At 44.8% G+C, this 20,147-nt stretch overlaps 1 pseudogene; it reads right to left on the bottom strand.

The window, feature by feature from the left end:
* Window positions 1–20,147, bottom strand: part of LOC123487228 — a 45,915-nt pseudogene that overhangs the window by 24,888 nt on the left and 880 nt on the right.

Genomic DNA, 20,147 nt, shown 5'->3' with positions numbered 1-20,147 from the left:
AACAGTTGTTGCCTTCTCACCAAGCTGCTTGCCTATTGTCCTGTAGCCCATCCCAGCCTTGTGCAGGTCTACAATTTGATCCCTGATGTCCTTACACAGCTCTCTGGTCTTGGCCATTGTGGAGAGGTTGGAGTCTGTTTGATTGAGTGTGTGGACAGGTGTCTTTTATACAGGTAACGAGTTCAAACAGGTGCAGTTAATACAGGTAATGAGTGGAGAACAGGAGGGCTTCTTAAAGAAAAACTAACACGTCTGTGAGAGCCGGAATTCTTACTGGTTGGTAGGTGATCAAATACTTATGTCATGCAATAAAATGCAAATTAATTACTTAAAAATCATACAATGTGATTTTCTGGATTTTTGTTTTAGATTCCGTCTCACAGTTGAAGTGTACCTATGATAAAAATTACAGACCTCTACATGCTTTGTAAGTAGGAAAACCTGCAAAATCGGCAGTGTATCAAATACTTATTCTCCCCACTGTGCATTTCATTAAAAGCAGTGAAAGTTACTCAATACCCATTAAAACCCCATGTGGTAGCCCTAATGTGTAATTGTGCTATGATTACACGATAAATGATAACAAAAACAAATAATTCAACTCTAATTAAAGTTGATAACAAAGTTGGATTTTGAAAATGTAGGGAGGCACATTTATGCCTGCTAAATGTAGTCATGTGTACGATGAGCGCATACTCACTGGGCTAGCTCTCCATTCATTCTATTTCGAGAGTTCATTCTAAAGAGACATCTTGAAGGTACTGTATGGCTCTTTCACTGTTTAATAAACTTGTGAATTCTATCAAAACAGAGAGCCATAAAACCCAATGGGTCGAGAGACGCCACCTGAACAAACACACCATTGTAGAAAGTGTGTGTGAAGGTGTGTACAGTAGGTGTCTGTGAAGAGAATTCCATGATCCGTCCTCGGACACCTCAAATCAAACGTCCAAGAACCTGCGGCCAAACCATCAAAATCAGCAAGCCTTGTCTATGAGGAATTTCCAAAGCCTAGGAGACAGGGAGAGCCCTCTCAAACGACATGCCAATACTTGACACCTCTGTAACGTCAACAAGCTATCAACTAGTGTGAGAGGACAGATGGTTCAAACTACAGTGAGAGTACAATTTCAGTTTAAAACTTCAATGATATTACTATACTGGATTTCAAACTTAATTTCCCTACTCTACGAAAACAGAATTCAATCTGTAGCTCCACCATAAACCTAACCGGAGGGTAAGAGGAGTGAGAGAGAGAAAAACAGGAAGAGACGTTGTGAGTAATATCTTGAGTCGTTTACGCGTGCTTTTACACTTCTTCCTGTCAGAGCCCACGGAGGAACTAGATCAACTGTTAAAGAAACACAAAGAAGAAGTTATAATCCCGCCATTGTTTTTTAGATTTTTGCTAGCCCCTTTCTTTTGGTTTGAGGGGCCGGAGCGGGCTAAAATTGATGCTGGGTGTCACTAGTAGGAAGTATGAACTGCTAGGCTTCGTTGCAAGCCATGTCCTCATCCTGCGACTCAGCAGGACATCGCATAGTTTGGCAGGCCCTATTCAGGAGGGAACTCCTTTAATGATGAGAACGAATGCCACAGAGAACCTTTCCCACCAAGAGCAGAAACGCTGAGGTCTGCACATCCACAGGTCTCAAGTAGGGCTTTGCAGATTTTTTGAATATCAGTGATAAGTAGATAATTACACACTAATATGCAAAACGGAACAGAGACAGTCAATGGAAATAATAATAATATGGTCAGGTCAGACATTACACTGTACTCAAATGAACACATGTTACTAATGTGTTGCAATGTGCATCATATGACTTCAGGTCATACAGGTGTGTGGATTCAGGTGAGAGTAGAGTTGGGATGATAAACTGAAAATTATCGACACATTTTGCTGATATCGTTCATTACGATAAGTAGACTATACTAGAGAAATGTGAAATGAAATAATATGGGTGATTGTTAATGGTACAATTGATGGCTACAACCATCAAACTAATAGTAGTAGTTTAAAGGATAATAAATAAATGTGCACATTGTTATAAACGTATGATTCTATTTATCATTATCACATCAATTCAGGTAATTTATCGCCATATGGATTTTTGTCCATATCGCCCAGCTCTAAGTGACAGCGATTTGGACTTTGATCAAACAAGACCATATTTAACCTGTAACTATTTTCAGGAACTGTGCTTATGTAAGATGTCATAAACATGGGGTACTGCAGTCCAAGGTCCCATTTAACTCAGTAAAACAAACTTTGTGTAATTCCAGAAAGTTAATGCAATTTCCGGTGATTACTAAGTAATCTATTAATAATAACCGGAAGGTCGCTGGTTCGAATACCTGAGCTGACAAGGGGAAATATCTGTCGATGTGCCCTTGAGCAAGGCACTTAACCCTAATTTGCTCCAGGGGTGCCGTACTACTATGGCTGACCCTGTAAAACAACACATTTCACTGCACCTATCCAGTATACAGTAGGTAACAATAAAGCATCTTTATTTTCATTTGTTTTCTTTAGTTGTTCAACCTACAGCAAGATAATAAGGTCATCAACAACTACAGTGGGGAAAAAAAGTATTTAGTCAGCCACCAATTGTGCAAGTTCTCCCACTTAAAAAGATGAGAGAGGCCTGTAATTTTCATCATAGGTACACGTCAACTATGACAGACAAATTGAGAAAAAAAAATCCAGAAAATCACATTGTAGGATTTTTTATTAATTTATTTATAATTTATGGTGGAAAATAAGTATTTGGTCACCTACAAACAAGCAAGATTTCTGGCTCTCACAGACCTGTAACTTCTTCTTTAAGAGGCTCCTCTGTCCTCCACTCATTACCTGTATTAATGGCACCTGTTTGAACTTGTTATCAGTATAAAAGACACCTGTCCACAACCTCAAACAGTCACACTCCAAACTCCACTATGGCCAAGACCAAAGAGCTGTCAAAGGACACCAGAAACAAAATTGTAGACCTGCACCAGGCTGGGAAGACTGAATCTGCAATAGGTAAGCAGCTTGGTTTGAAGAAATCAACTGTGGGAGCAATTATTAGGAAATGGAAGACATACAAGACCACTGATAATCTCCCTCGATCTGGGGCTCCACGCAAGATCTCACCCTGTGGGGTCAAAATGATCACAAGAACGGTGAGCAAAAACCCCCAGAACCACACGGGGGGACCTAGTGAATGACCTGCAGAGGGCTGGGACCAAAGTAACAAAGCCTACCATCAGTAACACACTACGCCGCCAGGGACTCAAATCCTGCAGTGCAAGACGTGTCCCCCTGCTTAAGCCAGTACATGTCCAGGCCCGTCTGAAGTTTGCTAGAGTGCATTTGGATGATCCAGAAGAGGACTGGGAGAATGTCATATGGTCAGATGAAACCAAAATATAACTTTTTGGTAAAAACTCAACTCGTCGTGTTTGGAGGACAAAGAATGCTGAGTTGCATCCAAAGAACACCATACCTACTGTGAAGCATGGGGGTGAAAACATCATGCTTTGGGGCTGTTTTTCTGCAAAGGGACCAGGACGACTGATCCGTGTAAAGGAAAGAATGAATGGGGCCATGTATCGTGAGATTTTGAGTGAAAACCTCCTTCCATCAGCAAGGGCATTGAAGATGAAACGTGGCTGGGTCTTTCAGCATGACAATGATCCCAAACACACCGCCCGGGCAACGAAGGAGTGGCTTCGTAAGAAGCATTTCAAGGTCCTGGAGTGGCCTAGCCAGTCTCCAGATCTCAACCCCATAGAAAATCTTTGGAGGGGAGTTGAAAGTCCATGTTGCCCAGCGACAGCGCCAAAACATCACTGCTCTAGAGGAGATCTGCATGGAGGAATGGGCCAAAAATACCAGCAACAGTGTGTGAAAACCTTGTGAAGATTTACAGAAAACGTTTGACCTGTGTCATTGCCAACAAAGGGTATATAACAAAGTATTGAGAAACTTTTGTTATTGACCAAATACTTATTTTCCACCATAATTTGCAAATAAATTCATAAAAAATCCTACAATGTGATTTTCTGGAATTTTTTTTCTCATTTTGTCTGTCATAGTTGACGTGAACCTTATGATGAAAATTACAGGTCTCTCTCATCTTTTTAAGTGGGAGAACTTGCACAATTGGTGGCTGACTAAATACTTTTTTCCCCCACTGTATAGTGGGATGTCTGTTATAGCCTATAGTCCCAAATCAATAGAACACAGACTATTTTAAAGCAATAATAATCGACTGCTTAAATTGCCGCCCTCCGTGACCAGACCTTGGCATAACGTTTCGGCTTTGATCGGCAGGCCTCCGAGTGGTTGAATGCCCTGTCAATCACGTTCGTAATGGCCTGTGAAGGGCCTTCGGTGTTTGGATTGGAGGTCCTTACATGAAGTGCCAACTATAACACAATAACCCCTACCCTGGGACAGCCGACTAGCTCCCCCCTGTCACTGCAATACTTCATGCTGTCCTCACCCCCAAGTCACACGCACACACACGCACACGCACACGCACACGCACACACACACACTAAGTCAGGCCCACTTCTTACTTCATTTTCTCCCAATCAACAGTGACTTGTGAGTGACTCTATGTCAAGCACATACGATTCATGACCTGTGATTCATGTCTTAGTGCCACTGCAGCATAAGTCTACTCATCTAAATCCAAACTAATCTTGTTAAAGAAACGACATATTAATGAAAATGTTTAATGTAACGTAATACAGTACATTTTTCCACCTGATCACCAATGTGTTCAAGCTCTGTTTTGATTGGTATCCCACTCCACCATGATTCACCTTTCCTGTCAACATCATTAGTGACACTTGTCTGTCCTACAAAAACAAAAGTGACAGGGGCCAGTCGCAATTGACCAAACATGAGAGCAGTAGACCCCTGGGCCGCAGAGTGCTTAGCTCAGCTTAGTCACTTAGCTCATCAGGAAGGCTCCCTTTTTTTCCTTACCCAGCCCAGTCTAGCCCCTCTATGCACACATACTGTACAGACAAATACCCCCCCCACACACACACACACACACACACGCACACACACACACACACACACTCAGACAGTGAGCTGAACTTCGTGGCCTGCTAGCCATGGTCGATATTATCCCTGGGTCTCAGAGGTGCTAGCAGCTCGGGTCTCTTGTAGCACAGTGAGCGCCCACATCCTGCCCGACGGGTTTGGTTATTTTGTCCTCCCTCCAACCCTCCAACCTGCTCCGGGCCAGGAACTTCCAGTCACAGAGAAGATTTATGACGCCCTGGCCACCAGGAGGTTAACCCCCGCCCCGCCGCATGGCCAAAAGGAGCTCATTTTAAAACAATAACATTCAGATCAGCCGAGCCTCGTCAGGGACGCCCCAGCCCCGGCAACCCCAGCCCCGGTGCAGCGCAGCGACGACCATCTGTTTGTCTTGACAACTGCTGCTGTCCGTAGGGCTAGGCTATGGTACAGAGAGGACGCCCCGGCCAGACACACACACTCGCACACACGCGCATGCACACACACACCACAGGATGCTATGGAGAGTGAAACGCAGGTACCCAGGCGCTACACACTGAATAACATTATCTCAGGTGAAGGCTGTCATCAGTACAGCGTAGACAATGAATCATGGCTTTTTTTGATGAGAAATAAATATTGTCAAAATATTGTGGGGGAAGATTTTGGATATTTACAGTAATATTGGCAGAAATATATCCCCATATATTATCTCCCCCTGTCAACTGAAAATTATAATGGTGACGATCGTCACAGGTAAATAGGAATTAAACTGCATAAGTCCCAGCTTTTGAGCTGTGTATCCAGTTCTGTGTATCCAGTGCCACCTTCAATCAGTGTGCTAAGATTAACCAAATACCTTAATGGATTACAAGAAGTTAGTCTTCATGCTAAGCTGGAGTTGACACAGTACATTTTTTTACAACATACTTGGAGTACTGTACCAAGTGTCCCTGTACAGTAACATGAGTATGTGTTAATACTATTGTAGCTCCTACTGTATGAGAACAGAGAAAACAGATATTTCGAAGGGGACATATTTTCAAATGCTGATATGAATAAAGCTGGTGAAGTATACAGACGAACGCTGGGGTGGTGAAACTCCTCTAGATCTATGATCTCACGTAGAACCAATGTGAGGGAGACCTGTGGTTTTGATCTGTGGTTTAGGAAAGCTGGCTGGATATAGATGTGTTCTGGGATGATACTAGCTATTAGTGTTACTTATACAGATGTAGGATCTTAATTTGACCTATATTGTCACAGCAAAATAATCCCACAGCAACAGGATTTGAATGTGTAGTCCATAATGTTGCTTGATACGCTATTAGCTGTCTAAAAGTAGGCTACATGAAAAGTGCAATACTGTTAAAATAACCATGTGTTAGTGTGGGTTTTCAGTGAATTTATGTAAATCACAAAAGAGTGATCAAATTAAGATCCTATATCTGTAGGTTAGAGGAGAATCAACAGAATCAACAGGACTGTCAACAAGTCAGCCGCATCCCCCCGTACCACCAAAAAGCATATTGCCTTCTGAATATAACTGCCTCTGGACTGTATCATTTCTTGGGTTGAAAGCAGACTGTGAAAGACCATAATTAATAACCAAATGTCATCACTTTGGAAGAGGTCAAATGAAAAACAAAACATGGTACAGTACATGATTCCCTATGCAGCTTACCTTAGAAGGTATTTCTACAAGTGAGTTAGCATACAAAGGATGCAAGCATCCATAAATAATATATTTTCAATGGTCTACAAGTCTACTGATGAGGAGAGAGGCCTTGCTGTTGGAACAAAGGTTGAGTAATAACAGATAGCACTGGCAGGACTACTGGCAGAGCTACATGCCAGCATAGACTTACTGAGAAAACAGAGGTGGTGACTGGAAAATGACACAGGGTTAGAAATGCAGAACTACCTAACAGAAAGGCATAGTGGTAAGACTGGGACTATTAAATGGTTCTAGGGTTATATTTGTGAATTATTCAATGCCTGAGAACACTTGAGAAAGTGGCTTGCTCTCTGCTCACACCGGCAAAAATGAATGTATGCGTTTAACAGCTAGAAACATACTGTTTTCGCTACGCCCCAGTGCAGCGAAAACAGTACATCTCATTGACAGTGCCTCTCATTGAACCTTTACCAAGTATTGACTTGGGGATTGAATCAAATATATCACATGTTAATTGTGCTTTATTTTGCCATTCACTTTACTCTGTATTAACTCTGTCATAAAGAATGCCTACAGACAGTTAAGAGGGCCTCTAACCCTAAATGCCAAGAGACTATGGCCATTTTGTTCTCTGTGTCACTATCCCCAAGAGCTAACTGGCTGCCCAGAGCAAGGGCAAGTAATGTCTTCTCTATAAAGATGGCATCAGCGAAGAGAGGCCAACTTTTTACTTTCAAAGCTCTTTCCATTCAATTATAATGAGACCGTCCTTTCAAGTGACATGAGGGGAAACTATGAAATGGCCATAAAACTGTTCAAATCCACATTAGTATTTTACAGTTCTTCTAATTAGGATTCACATTTCCCCATGGAGGATGTCACTCTGCCCTCTTCACAGCTTTCTATTGTAATTTCACTTTTAACACAGTATTGAGATTTATAGGTCATATGTTTTGACAGAATCGAACTGTAGATACATTTTCATATGCTCAATTGATGCAGAAATGTACGATTTAAACTGTTTTGATGTAAGTGTCATACCAGAACATTATAAAATAGAGGAAATTCCTGAAATGTGAAATTACATTTAGATACACATTGTTAGCTTTCATTCTTGTGTAATTACAAGAGCTAAAGTATCCTTGTCTCTTAGTGACAATTACAACTAAATACAGGTACATGTCTACTGCCTTAAGCATATACTGTAGGCATTCACTTACACAGACAACAACAATACAGAAATGAGAACTGTGCATTGGTCAAACTCTACCCTGGAATAGGCCAGGAGGTCAAAAACTGGTTGATCAAGATGACCTCACTGGGCCAGAGTGAAGAGTGAATGAAGACTGGGTCTGGCCTGTCCTGCGGTGAGGGACAACGTTCCATAATAACAAGTCAAAGCTGGAGTGGAGGAAATGAAAGTAAGTGGACATTTTCTAGACATAAAAATCATACCACACTTCAAAAATAAAAATCTGACCAAATAAACCAGAGATATATCATATTGTATGAATAATTGTTTTAAACAACGGAGAGAATGAGAGAATTACATAAGTAAGCACTTCATTACGATATACTGTACAAATTCTAATTCAGGACTAGTGAAATGCTATTTACAAATATGGTAAAATAGGCAGAATTGGGACTGATATTTATGTAACCTATCGCTACAATCCACTTAGCCTGAGAAGAGACTGTCATCGACCTTCATATGCCACAATAAAAACCTGCTTAGCTAAGGTTAACGACCTTCAATTGAGGATAATAAACCTCTGTGTGAGGTTTGTTTACATGTTTTATAGACAGGCAGACCACTCAATCTGGCAGGTTGGCACTGCCAGGGGCCAAGGGTTTGGCTGGGTCATTTTTTATCATACAATACAGTCGGTAGGTGTCTTACCCACCTTCAAAAACACAGTTTATATTTACCCAGGACTCAAATGTCAACACATGGACAGGACAGTCTGGACTTTAAGCCAGACATATTTGGATTAGAGAGAGATCTGGAGCAGGGTTTGATGTGCCACTGACATACAGTGGGGGAAAAAAGTATTTAGTCAGTCACCAATTGTGCAAGTTCTCCCACTTAAAAAGATGAGAGAGGCCTGTAATTTTCATCATAGGTACACGTCAAGTATGACAGACAAAATGAGAAAAAAAAATCCAGAAAATCACATTGTAGGATTTTTTATGAATTTATTTGCAAATTATGGTGGAAAATAAGTATTTGGTCAATAACAAAAGTTTCTCAATACTTTGTTATATACCCTTTGTTGGCAATGACACAGGTCAAACGTTTTCTGTAAGTCTTCACAAGGTTTTCACACACTGTTGCTGGTATTTTGGCCCATTCCTCCATGCAGATCTCCTCTAGAGCAGTGATGTTTTGGGGCTGTCGCTGGGCAACACGGACTTTCAACTCCCTCCAAAGATTTTCTATGGGGTTGAGATCTGGAGACTGGCTAGGCCACTCCAGGACCTTGAAATGCTTCTTACGAAGCCACTCCTTCGTTGCCCGGGCGGTATGTTTGGGATCATTGTCATGCTTAAAGACCCAGCCACGTTTCATCTTCAATGCCCTTGCTGATGGAAGGAGGTTTTCACTCAAAATCTCACGATACATGGCCCCATTCATTCTTTCCTTTACACGGATCAGTCGTCCTGGTCCCTTTGCAGAAAAACGGCCCCAAAGCATGATGTTTCCACCCCCATGCTTCACAGTAGGTATGGTGTTCTTTGGATGCAACTCAGCATTCTTTGTCCTCCAAACACGACGAGTTGAGTTTTTACCAAAAAGTTATATTTTGGTTTCATCTGACCATATGACATTCTCCCAATCCTCTTCTGGATCATCCAAATGCACTCTAGCAAACTTCAGACGGGCCTGGACATGTACTGGCTTAAGCAGGGGGACACGTCTGGCACTGCAGGATTTGAGTCCCTGGCGGCGTAGTGTGTTACTGATGGTAGGCTTTGTTACTTTGGTCCCAGCTCTATGCAGGTCATTCACTAGGTCCCCCCGTGTGGTTCTGGGATTTTTGCTCACCGTTCTTGTGATCATTTTGACCCCACGGGGTGAGATCTTGTGTGGAGCCCCAGATCGAGGGAGATTATCAGTGGTCTTGTATGTCTTCCATTTCCTAATAATTGCTCCCACAGTTGATTTCTTCAAACCAAGCTGCTTGCCTATTGCAGATTCAGTCTTCCCAGCCTGGTGCAGGTCTACAATTTTGTTTCTGGTGTCCTTTGACAGCTCTTTGGTCTTGGCCATAGTGGAGTTTGGAGTGTGACTGTTTGAGGTTGTGGACAGGTGTCTTTTATACTGATAACAAGTTCAAACAGGTGCCATTAATACAGGTAACGAGTGGAGGACAGAGGAGCCTCTTAAAGAAGAAATTACAGGTCTGTGAGAGCCAGAAATCTTGCTTGTTTGTAGGTGACCAAATACTTATTTTCCACCATAATTTGCAAATAAATTCATTAAAAATCCTACAATGTGATTTTCTGGATAGTTTTTTCTCAATTTGTCTGTCATAGTTGACGTGTACCTATGATGAAAATTACAGGCCTCTCTCATCTTTTTAAGTGGGAGAACTTGCACAATTGGTGGCTGACTAAATCCTTTTTTCCCCACTGTAAATAGAGCTACAATTTAGCAAGGGCCCTGTTTTGACACACAAACACAATGTTGCTGCTGCCAAGCAAGTTGTGTGTCAGAAAAACGTTATCTCTGCATTGTCATTCTCCACTGGGCACACACTGGTTGAATCAACGTCGTTTCCACGTCATTTCACTGAAAATTACGTTCAGCCAATGTGGAAAAGACGTTGAATTGACGTCTGTGCCCAGTGGGACATGTGAGATTTTGTTCTGGGTGCTAAGATTGTCATTGTCCAGTACAAACTGCAGTTTAAGTGATAAGGGCTGAGATCACAGTATAATACCGATGACAGCCCTGCATGGGGAGAAGAATTAGAGGGCTTCTTTGGTGCAGCTCCAGAACACTGCTGCTATTGAGCCATCACTACTTACAGCTTTCTCCCTATGAAGCGCCAGGTAAGACAACATGTCTCGAGAGATCACAGCCTCTCACATCTGGTCAGTTCAAAAACATCTGGACGCAACTCACGAATAATTGCTTCCTCTCAAAAATAAAAACGATGTGTGCATTATAGAATCGTTCATCACCGGATATAGCTCACGCTGCATCCATAGAGAAATCAGTAAAGACAAAACATTTTGTTACGAATAATTCAATCCTCATGGACATGTAGAATTGAAATACATGCAAGGCTATTTACTATTTCATTATAAGATATTTGAATCAATATTGCGATTTCATATTTGATCAAACCTTCCATACCATATAATGTTTACCTAAAAATACAAGTACAACTACTTCCCAATACTTTTAAATACTTGAGGTGCGGTTTATTTAGCTTGACTAGCTTGCTTCGGTAACACTTTAATTGAAGGGGGTATACATAATGCATTCATAACACCTTTATGAAACCAGTCATAACACCTTTATGAAACCAGTCATAACACCTTTATGAAACCAGTCATAACACCTTTATGAAACCAGTCATAACACATTTATGAAACCGGTCATAACACCTTTATGAAACCAGTCATAACACCTTTATGAAACCAGTCATAACACCTTTATGAAACCAGTCATAACACATTTATGAAACCGGTCATAACACCTTTATGAAACCAGTCATAACACCTTTATGAAACCAGTCATAACACCTTTATGAAACCAGTCATAACACCTTTATGAAACCAGTCATAACACCTTTATGAAACCAGTCATAACAACTTTATGAAACTAGTCATAACACATTTATGACTGTTATGACTGTTGTGAATGTCTTACGCATACCCCCTTCAAGTAAAGTGTTGACCCTTGCTTCTCATTGGTTCCATTGTACCTGGCAAGCTAAATCAAGTGCACCTCAAGTATTTGATATACTGTACGTATTTGACCCAGGTCAGGAGCTAACCCAGACTGGTGGCCATACCGTGAGCAAAGCGATGGACCCAGTAGTAGTGTAACGATCCCGGCAGTCTGAGTCGGGTCCTGTCTGTGGACTAGTTTTTCTGCTCGTGATCTCCAGTTTCCCGAGGGTTCTGGAACGCTCCGGGGAGCTCTCTTGATTTCCGCACCTGCATCCCATCAGCAATCTGCACACCTGGTCCTGATCATCACCCTTCTTAGGCTCTGGCCTAACATCCATTCCCTGCCGGATCGTTAGCCATGAACAGTATGTTTTGTCAGCGTATCAGCCTCTTAGTACTAGCGTTAGTTTTGTTGTTTTGCACCTTGTTGACCTGCCTTGTACTTACCTCAGTTTTTTTCTGTCTACAGTCATTCTCCCGGAACCTTCACCCAACCCCCTGCCGTGCCATCGTTTAATCTGCCACTTCACCTCCACCTACTCATCTCCGCCACCCGCTCCGTCTCCTGGATTATTCTGCACCTTTTGAATCTGTAATAAACACTCACCTTCGTTCAACTCTCCTTGTCCTGGTCTGCTTCTGGGTTCTGTCTTAGGGAACCGTGACAGAACGATCCGGCCATTAATGAACCCAGCGGATCTGGACTCTGTTCGCCATGCCATTTCCCATCAGGAGAAGATGTTGGGACAACATAGCACGGCACTACAGGAGATCGCGTTGTCAGTTCGGAACCTTTCTACCGGTCTGACGGAGGTCCAGAACCAACGCGAGTTTCCGGTGGAGGATCCACTACCGGTTTCACCCATCTCGCCTGCCGCTTCTGGAGCTGTGTCCTTCCGTGAGCCCAAGGTTCCGACGCCGGATAAATATGAGGGGGAGCTGGGAAGATGCCGTTCCTTCCTTATGCAGTGTGGATTAGTGTTCGATCTACAGCCCTACTCTTATGCCACAGACAAGGCTAGGATAGCCTTTGTGATTGAGTTGCTGCGTGGTCGAGCGCTGGAGTGGGCTTCAGCCGTCTGGGAACGACAGGATCCCTGCATGGCTTCATACCAGGGGTTCACGGCCGAGATGAGGAAGCTCTTCGACCATTCCGTCCGAGGGAGGGACGCAGCTAGGCGCCTGTTTTCGCTTCGCCAAGGAACTCGCAGCGTGGCCGACTTCGTGATCGAGTTCAAGACGTTGGCTGTGGAGAGTGGGTGGAATGAGGAGTCTCTGCAAGCGGCCTTTTACCAGGGTCTGTCGGAGCAGCTCAAGGATGAGTTGATCTCCTATCCGGAGCCTAGTGACCTGGACAGCTTGGTAGCCTTGTCTATTCGGGTGGATAATCGAGTCCGAGAGCGAAGGAGGGAGAAGCAATGGGTTCCGTCCAACCGATCAGCTTCTCAGGTTCCAGTCGGGTCGGGGATTGGATCAGAATACGTCGATCATCGGCCACCACACAGGATTAGTGGAGAGGTTCTGTCTCCCGATTCTGAACCCATGCAAGTGGGGCGGCACGGGTTAACCAAGGAGGAGCGCCAACACAGACGTAGGACTAACTGTTGCCTCTACTGTGGTGGTTCGGGACATTACCTCGCCACTGGTTCCCGGCGGTCGTCAAACTGCGCGGCTCGCTAAAGTTGGGAGGACTTTTAGCGAGCCAGTTTCGACCTCTCAATACCTCTGTCAGACCCCGTTTCCCGGCTACCCTTATGAACAGGAATCAGAGCTTAGCGATTAACGCTTTTATCGATTCAGGTGCCGATGGAAGCTTTCTAGATGCCGAGTTGGTGGAACAGCTGGGGCTTTCCAAGGAGCAATTGCCGGAAGCCATTGAAGCTACCACTCTGGACGGCAGTAGTCTGGCACGTATCACGATGAGGACTGAACCGGTTAAGATGCTGTTGTCGGGGAATCATTCTGAGATGATTTCATTCTTCATTCTGCCGTCTTCCCATGTTCCTCTGGTCCTTGGATACCCCTGGCTGAAGGAACACAATCCCACGTTCGATTGGGTGACGGGCAAGGTAACGAGTTGGAGCCTTGATTGTCATGCTAACTGTCTCAAGACTGCCTGTCCCCATTCGGTTCCCAGTCAGGTGATTGAGGCTAAACCCCCAGATTTGTCCCTGGTTCCCGAGACATATCACGATTTGGGGAAAGTGTTCAGTAAGCAGAAGGCTCTGTCACTCCCTCCCCACCGACCATATGATTGTGCCATCAACCTGTTCCCTGGAGCTGTCTACCCCAAGGGAAGGTTATACAGTATCTCCCGACCTGAACGTGAGGCTTTGGAGACCTACATCAAGGAGTCCCTAGCTGCTGGTCTCGTTCGTCCCTCGTCATCACCCCTGGGGGCAGGATTCTTCTTTGTGGGTAAGAAGGATGGCTCTCTTCGACCGTGTATTGATTATCGGGGGTTGAATGACATCACGGTCAAGAACAAGTATCCCCTGCCCTTGATGAGTTCTGCCTTCGACTCCTTACAGGGTGCTACGGTGTTCACCAAGCTAGACCTACGCAATGCGTATCACATGGTCCGGATCAGAGAGGGGGACGAGTGGTTGACGGGTTTCAATACACCGATGGGTCACTTCGGTATCAGGTGATGCCGTTTGGACTGACCAATGCTCCAGCGGTATTCCAGAGTATGGTGAACGACGTCCTGAGAGATATGATCGGTCTCTTTGTGTTTGTTTACCTGGATGACATTCTGATCTTCTCGAAGGAACCTTCCGACCACGTCCAGCATGTCCGGCAGGTTCTGCAGCGATTGTTGGAGAATCGCCTGTTCGTGAAGGCCGAGAAGTGCGAGTTTCACGCCCACACGACATCCTTTCTCGGGTACATCATCTCCAGGGGAGAGATTAGGATGGACCAGGAGAAGGTTAGAGCGGTTCTGGAATGGGCCCAGCCCGGTACGAGATTGCAGCTCCAGAGATTTTTGGGGTTTGCGAATTTCTACCGCAGATTCATCCGGGATTACAGCCGTGTGGCCGCTCCGTTAACTGCCTTGACTTCCAGTATCAGGACCTTCAAGTGGAATCCGGAGGCGGATCGAGCGTTTCTGGATTTGAAGAGGCGATTCACCAACGCACCGATTCTCTCTCAACCGGACACGGCCCGTCAGTTCGTCGTTGAAGTGGACGCGTCTGATGTGGGAGTTGGCGCCATCCTGTCGCAGCGATGCTCCACGGACAGTAAACTCCATCCCTGCGCCTACTACTCTCGTCGCCTTTCGCCTGCGGAGAGGAATTACGATGTGGGTAACCGGGAGCTTCTCGCGGTGAAACTTGCCTTGGAGGAGTGGCGCCACTGGTTGGAGGGGGGCGGAGCAACCGTTTATTGTCTGGACTGACCACAAGAATCTTGCTTACGTGCAATCGGCTAGACGTCTCAACTCCCGTCAGGCCAGGTGGGCGTTGTTTTTCGGACGATTCAAGTTTTCCCTGACGTTCCGACCTGGATCTAAGAACGGCAAGGCGGACGCCTTGTCCCGGATGTTCTCCAAGACGGAGGAGAGTGGGTCCAAGACCGAGACAATTCTCCCCCGGAACTGCGTCGTGGGAGCAGTTATGTGGAAGATTGAGGAGGAGGTGATGGCGGCCCTTCGGACTCAGCCCGGTCCCGGTAACGGTCCACCCGGTCGGTTGTTTGTGCCTGAGTCGGTTCGTCCTGCTGTCCTCAAATGGTCCCACGCCAGCAAGATGGCTTGTCACCCTGGCGTGGCTCGGACGATGGCGTTTCTTCGCAGACGTTTTTGGTGGCCTGCCATGGCCGAGGATACTCGGGGTTTTGTTGCTGCCTGTCCAGTGTGTGCGCAGAATAAGAGTACCAATCGGCCCAGCTCTGGACTACTTCACCCCCCTTCCTATTCCCCGCGACCATGGTCGCATCTGGCCCTGGACTTCGTCACTGGGTTGCCCGCTTCTGAGGGGAACACGGTCGTTCTGACTATCGTGGACAGATTCAGCAAGTTCGCCCACTTTGTGCCAATTGCCAAGCTTCCCTCTGCCTCGGAGACGTCCGAGATCCTGGTTAGGGAGGTTTTCAGGGTCCACGGTTTGCCCAGTGATATCGTTTCCGACCGTGGCCCTCAGTTTACCTCTGCTGTCTGGAAGTCCTTCTGTTTGGCCATTGGAGCTACAGTCAGTCTCACATCTGGTTTTCACCCCCAATCCAATGGTCAGGCGGAGAGAGCCAACCAGAAGATGGAATCCACGCTACGCTGCCTGGTCTCTTCCAACCCCACCTCCTGGGTCTCTCAGTTGCCTTGGGTTGAGTATGCCCACAATACTCTCCCCTACATCTGCCACTGGGATGTCTCCCCTTCCAGTGCCTGTATGGCTACCAACCTCCCTTGTTCCCTTCTCAGGAGAAGGAGCTCTCAGTGCCCTCTGTTCAGGCCCATATTCGTCGTTGCCACCGGACCTGGCATCGGGCCAGAAAGGCACTCCTTAGAGTTTCGGACCGGTATCAGCTCCAGGCGAATCGTCGCCGGATCCCCGCTCCCACCTATACCATCGGAGATAGGGTCTGGTTGGCCACACGGGATCTTCCGTTACGGACTGAGTCTAGGAAGTTGTTACCGAGTTCATTGGTCCGTTTGTGGTGGAGAAGGTGATCAATCCAGTGGCAGTTCGACTCAAACTACCGAGGACGCTCAGAGTCCATCCCACCTTTCATGTCTCCTGCCTCAAGCCTGTTTTCCTCAGTCCTCTGTTGCCTCCTCCGCCTCCTCCTCCTCCTCCTCGGATGATCGGAGGTGGTCCTGCCTACACGGTGCGACGCATCATGGATTCCAGACGGCGGGGCCGGGGTTTCCAGTATCTCGTGGACTGGGAGGGGTATGGTCCTGAAGAGAGGAGTTGGATTCCGCGGCGACAGATCCTAGATGCTGACCTCATCCGTGACTTCTACCGCCTCCATCCTGGCGCTCCGGGAGTCCGCCCGGTGGCGTTTCGTCGGAGGGGGGGTACTGTAACGATCCCGGCAGTCTGAGTCGGGTCCTGTCTGTGGACTAGTTTTTCTGCTCGTGATCTCCAGTTTCCCGAGGGTTCTGGAACGCTCCGGGGAGCTCTCTTGATTTCCGCACCTGCATCCCATCAGCAATCTGCACACCTGGTCCTGATCATCACCCTTCTTAGGCTCTGGCCTAACATCCATTCCCTGCCGGATCGTTAGCCATGAACAGTATGTTTTGTCAGCGTATCAGCCTCTTAGTACTAGCGTTAGTTTTGTTGTTTTGCACCTTGTTGACCTGCCTTGTACTTACCTCAGTTTTTTTCTGTCTACAGTCATTCTCCCGGAACCTTCACCCAACCCCTGCCGTGCCATCGTTTAATCTGCCACTTCACCTCCACCTACTCATCTCCGCCACCCGCTCCGTCTCCTGGATTATTCTGCACCTTTTGAATCTGTAATAAACACTCACCTTCGTTCAACTCTCCTTGTCCTGGTCTGCTTCTGGGTTCTGTCTTAGGGAACCGTGACAAGTAGCCGAAGTCCACCGCTAGGAAAGCCAGCCACCATGTCCAGGCAGAGTCCCAGGGTAGCTCCAGTAGACGGAAGTTGTTCCAAACGTAGATGTAAGTGGTTATTTCAAAACCTCTTGCAAACAGCCTGGGAAAAAACAACAAATGTATTCAGTTCAGTCACAACTGAATATTACTCAAAAGACCTTAAGTAGCTAGTCTGCAAATAGATAAGCACACAGAGTCTCCACAATACATATCAGGTGCACAGTTAGATCATCTTGCAGTATACAAAAAAACATTGTACATATACAGCCATACATGATCATAAGCAATGCACTTCTGTAATTACTTTTCTATAGAACTCAATGGGCCAGTTTCCTGGACACAGATGAAGCCTAGTCCTGGACTAAAAAGCTATTTCTATGGAGATTCTTCATTGATAATTATTTTTAGTTTAGGACTAGGCTTAGGCTTCCCTGTAGGAATTCTAGAAACATACCAGAAAGTTATAGTTTACTCACGTGGGCATTCTGGAAATGATACCAGCTGACACTGAGGTGACGACGTTACTGACGCAGGCCACCGGGATCAATCCTTCAGCAGGCTCACAACCAGTTCTACAACCATCAAGCCCATAAGGAACGGGGTGGCCTGCAGTCACAGCAAAGGAGAACAAATATGAATAAACAGTCCAAGCACAATGAAAACTCCACCACTTTTATGTCTTGTGTGTCCTTGAACGCTTACAGTAACCTCACATGTTTGACTTGGAAAATGAACAAAGAGGACATGGTGTAAAAAGGGCTTTCATGTCTTGTGATGCATGATGTTTCCCTGATGGCTCTATAGTGAAGCTACACAGGGATAGTCACATATCATCTCTCTCTGAGGATTTATTTCAGCTTCCAGTGGAGAAGAAAACACTTGAACAATCCATACAAATAATATTTGGAGGAACCTTTCATTTCAATAGGTCCTGTTACGTCACATGACCAGACGACTATACGTGCACATTTCGCAAACAATTGATAATAGTTCCGACTGAAAACATGTATACCTGATGTGTCTGAATATTATCCATCCATATATAATAAGTAAGTAATGTAAAAAAGTGGACCATGTCTGTAAAATGTATATAGTATGTTCATGTAAGAAAACATAAAACTAACAAAAAAAGCTGTATAAAGAAAGTTCTTATTTTGTCCTCCGATGAGGGCCATTTTTGGATGGGCCAAAAAACAAAAAAACATGTATGTCTTCATATGACTAAAATTATTATATGATATTCTTTCGTATTCCATTCTATAAGTATGCTACATACAGTATCTGCTGCATTAGGTATTATATAGGTGTGGAGTATGCAAGAACAGAACTTACTAGGAAATTACTAGAGGTTACCAAAAATGGTTTCTATCATGTCATAATTGTGACTTGAACAGTATGTTGGACCTGTTGGCTAGTCTTAGCAAATGACCATGTCACTCCTGTGATTGACCTGACCTGGTCACCTAAACCTTAATCTGATCACATTACTGCACCCAGGGAGTGTGTGTGGAATGTGGATTGTGAGGTGTAGACCTGGAGGTGGAATAGGATGTGTGTGTGTGTGTGTGTGTGTGTGTGTGTGTGTGTGTGTGTGTGTGTGTGTGTGTGTGTGTGTGTGTGTGTGAGTGTGTGTTGGGGCGAGCGAGAGGACCACGAGGGACCGGCGATCACACGCTACACTCCAACATCTGGCAGAGGACTGACGGACTGCATCTAACAAATGGGCTCAGAGTGCAAGCACTCTCTCTCCAAACCCACTGAGTGAGAGAGAGATTATCATTTTGGATTCTGGCTTGAACATTCCCTCTTTTTCTCATGTCTAGAGTATTGTTTTACCTCGTCAGGGCTGTGTTCTTGACAGCTTTCCACTTCGGGACAGAGATTATTTGGGAAGGAATTCAGGTTCTCATGCCATGCAAAAAAGGGGGTTGTTTTGGACTTTTGAAAAATCTTTCTTAATGTGTGTGTTTGACCTTCACAACCACTGTGTTTACTCTGTGTGGCATTTTCCTCCAAACAACAGGACAAATGAAAACAAGTCTTATTAAGGCTGTAACATACTTTGGGCTTGTGAAAATTGTCAAGGGAGTCTTTAATAGTTTTATATAAATCTCTGTTTTTGGTCTTAGATCTTGCAAGGCAAATGACATTTGTGGAACAGATGTTGGTATTTTCCCAAATAGGGCCATTTTTATCAGGTTGTAGATGACTGACGTTAGCCACGGGTATGTGAGGCTGAAGACACAAACCCTGTACACTCTCTTATGAGAGTACTGTATGTCCACTTTGATCTAAAGTAACAGGTAGAATATATCTTGTTGCAACTGGATAATCAATTAAACTACTGCAGGAATTAAATCAGACAAGCAATGTTTATGCAGTGTTTTTATTTATAAACAACTTATTTAAATACTGAGCTATGATGATAACCACAATAGACCAGCGGCTTTTGTAGAGGGATTGGTAATGATGCTTTGTGGGTGATAGTTGATGTGATCTGAGGGTCCCGAGTTTGAGCCCAGATTGGGACAAGGAGAGGGACGGAAGCAAAACTGTTACATATGAGCTAGTTTGCTATAGCAGGAAAATAATCCTGCTGCAACAGAACATTTGGATTTTAATTAATTGCCATTTGAATACATTTTTTGAATAAATTTTTCGTAAGGAAAAATCAAGTCTGAAATTTCAAAGTGGAAATGACTAACTTCAGAAGCCTTTTCAAACCTCAAATAAACTACCAGTTTTACATTTCCTGCATTGCATAAAAGTTCTCCTGCAACAGGGTGATCAAATTAAGATCCTACACCTGTACATACAGTCAACCAAATGTTTTTGACACTTATATGTAGGCTATCCTACACAGACTAGTGCACGGAGTGATGACTACATCACAAACAACAACCAGCATCGAAATGGGCGTGATACACCCATGCAAACATCACATAAAACTGTCTAACAATACTATAGTAAATTA

Source organism: Coregonus clupeaformis, unplaced genomic scaffold (genome assembly GCF_020615455.1).
Source record: "Coregonus clupeaformis isolate EN_2021a unplaced genomic scaffold, ASM2061545v1 scaf1548, whole genome shotgun sequence".
Lineage (NCBI taxonomy): Eukaryota > Metazoa > Chordata > Actinopteri > Salmoniformes > Salmonidae > Coregonus > Coregonus clupeaformis.
Note: the sequence above shows the minus strand (reverse complement) of the source record. Positions and strands in the feature narration are given on the sequence as shown.